Source organism: Chinchilla lanigera, unplaced genomic scaffold (assembly GCF_000276665.1).
Source record: "Chinchilla lanigera isolate Chin_1 unplaced genomic scaffold, ChiLan1.0 scaffold00053, whole genome shotgun sequence".
In the NCBI taxonomy this organism is placed as follows: Eukaryota; Metazoa; Chordata; class Mammalia; order Rodentia; family Chinchillidae; genus Chinchilla; species Chinchilla lanigera.
Window position 1 is genome coordinate 3,252,342 of NW_004955454.1, and position 3,150 is coordinate 3,255,491.

Below are 3,150 nucleotides of genomic sequence, written 5' to 3' on the forward strand. Positions count from 1 at the left end.
ATCAAAATTTAGGCAATGGCAATAAAGTTCTCTTACATCACTGTTACATTTTAGGGGTTGGTAGGATGGCAGACACTGCTGACCTATTCAAGTTTAGGAATTCATACCTAGGAAAATCCCAGCCACAGGGGTCTGAGGTTCTGAGCACAGAAGTGGACATGGAGCAGTGTAGCAGGCCAGGTAGGGAGAATGTCCAAGCAGAGTTGAGACAGTAGCCAGATGACCAAACCCAGTCAGACTTGATCACAAGGCACAGGGAAGACCAGTTACACAAATTTGGGTGCAACTCAAAGGGGCCAACGAAAGACACAATGAGGTGGGTACAGGAGGCTCATAGGTGGCCAGCACCTGAGGGTAAAGAAGCTATGTGGCTAGGCAAGAATTGCACAGTGGGCAAAAGGACCAGCATCTGATGGCCAGCCCAGTCCAGCTCTGCATGCAGCAGCTGCACACCCAGTCTGCTTTACTGAGTGAAGCCTTGTGGTCTCCTTATGTGATACCCACAAAGCCAACTGTGAGAGAAAACTTGTAAGATCCAGCACAGGAAAGGGTTTTGCTAGTAAAACGAGCTATCTCAGTATAGGCACATTGCTCATGGACTTCTTCAACAAACCAAGAAAAAACTTAAAGAGAGGCTGCACTGGCTGAATGGGGCTGAATCTCCATGTAGTGTGCAACTCCTAATCCACAGCCTTCCGCCCAGCACACATGTTGGAGAGAGGCAGGACAGGCATTTGAAAAATCTTTGTTGCCACCTTTTAAAAATATTAAACATTCTCAGGGCTGGGGATTTAGCTCAGCGGCACAGCGCCTGCCTGGCAAGCGCAAGGTCTTGAGTTCAATTCCTGGTACCAGAAAAAAAACAAAACAAAACAAAAACAAAACTCAAACATTCTCCCGCTCAATGTCACAAATTTCGAAAGACTTTACTTAAAATTAGGGAGTTTCCCCCTAATTTTCATGTCATATAGTGTAAAGGAGATGAAAAACTGAGACCGAACTCAGAACCTTCACACTGAGCTAATCCCCAGCTATTCTGTGTGTGTGGTTTTTTGGGTTACTTTTGAGACAAGGTCTCACTTGAAGATAAGTTGACCAGACTGGCTCAAAGTTGCAATCTTCCTGCCTCAGCCTCCCAGAGTACTGGGACTAAGTTCCCACTTTCTGCTCCTTATGTCCTCACCTTCACTTAAAATTTATTTTAACAAGTCACCTTTCCTGTTATAAAATAACAATGAAATATAATAGCTTTGGAGGTTTGACTCAAATGGAGGGAGGGCATTATCCAGTAACTGCTTGCATCTCATTTCTGTCAGTTCCAACCCTACTTAACTCAAGGATTCTAAGTACGTACTATGGTATTGTAGAGTGATTCATTAGCAGCTTTCTTTCCCCCCAAATGTTTTAAAAACAATTCTATATGGTTATTTAAGCACATGAGACTTGTTCTTCTTTTATCTTTATCAAGATCTATTTCTCATAATACAGCCTCAGCTTGCTTGTGTAAGAAGCAAGAGCCACAAACTTCAGACTTGTGTAATACTAAAAGGGCAGTGCTGGTGGTCAACTGGAAAGCCCATGACCCACCATATGCACCCACAGCATCCAATCCAACCCACAGCTAAGCCTGTAACACCCACAGCAAACCCCAGGGCACCCAGGCCAACCCACAGCTAACCCCATAATACTCAAGCCAACCCACAGCTAACCCTGCCAGGCCAGAATCTTGGCAGTATGAACAATTCCTAACTTTTAAAAATACTCACAATGTGCCAGGCACAACGTGTTTTACAAGTCTTAGGTCACTGAGTCCTCACAACAACCTTCTTGGGCCAATACATTAGTGTACCCATTTTACAGCCAAGGAACCAAAGGCACAGAGACCTTGCTAAGACGACAAAGCTAGTAAAGAAAGAGTCACGACTCAAAGGCCATCAGCCTGGCTCCAGAACCTGCTCTCTTGTCCGCACTGCTACTCCTTGTTACCTTCTCTATTCCCTCAGGGACGCAGGGCCCCGAGTCCCAGCCCAGGAGGGCATTTACACCGCACACCTCCCCGCCCCTTGCTCACTGTGAAAGGTGAGCCGCGGTGGGAACCACCTGCTGTTTACAGCCGGTACCCAGGACGCAGTGCTCAATTCCCCTCCCTAGCTCCCAAAGACAAACGTCCGTATTGTCTGCACCGGGGGAGGAACTGAAGCCTTGGAACTGTAGGTTTTTCTGCAGAGGTCACTGAAGGCTCGGCCAAACCCGCGCACACTGAAGGGGGAGGGGGACCAGCCGCATTTTTGCCGCTGAAGCTGCGCAGCGCCCACAGCAGCTGCGGCGAGCAGCAGAACCGAACACACCCACAGCTGCCGCGCCCGAGACGGCAGCACGCTTTAAAATAAAGGCACCCGGCCGCGCCGCTCGGCCCCGGTCCCCGGGAGGCCTCGGGGGGCCGCGGGAGGGCCAGCAGAGCCTGCCGCAGAGGCCGGGGAGCCTCGTGCAGGCAGCCATGCCCCGTCCTGGAGACGCCCACGACCCCCGCGCCCGGCGCACAAAGCCCGCGGCCGGACGCCCGGAGGACCCCACTTGTACCCAACCCTGCCGCACCCCGGGATGGGACGGAGCTCTGCGCAGGAAGGGCACACTCACACCTGTCCCCGGGCGGGCACACGCGTTCGCACCTGCCCTCGGGCAGGCACACGCGTGCTACACCTGTCCCCGGGCAGAGGCATTCACACCTGTCCTCTGGCAGGGGCGCCCACACACCTGTCCTCGGGCGGGCACACCCGCACTCACACCTGTCCTCGGGCGGGCACGCGCGCGCCCACACCGGTCCTCATGCAGGGGCACTCACACGCACACCTGTCCTCGGGCTGGGCACCCATTCACACCCAAGCGCAGGCCGGGCACACACAATCACAACCATCCTCGCGCCGCACATTTTCACGCTCACAACTCTACTTGGACAAGGTCTCACATGAACTCACGCCCACCCACAGGCCGGGCACAATCAGGCCCTCACACTGCGACGCCCGCCCTCTGGCCGGGCACACTCACATGCGCACCCACTCTCGATCAGGTACACCTACGACGGCGCGCACCACGCTCCCGCCTCCGCGGTCTCCGCGGGCCCGGACTCCTCGCGCGGCCGGCGCCGGGGCC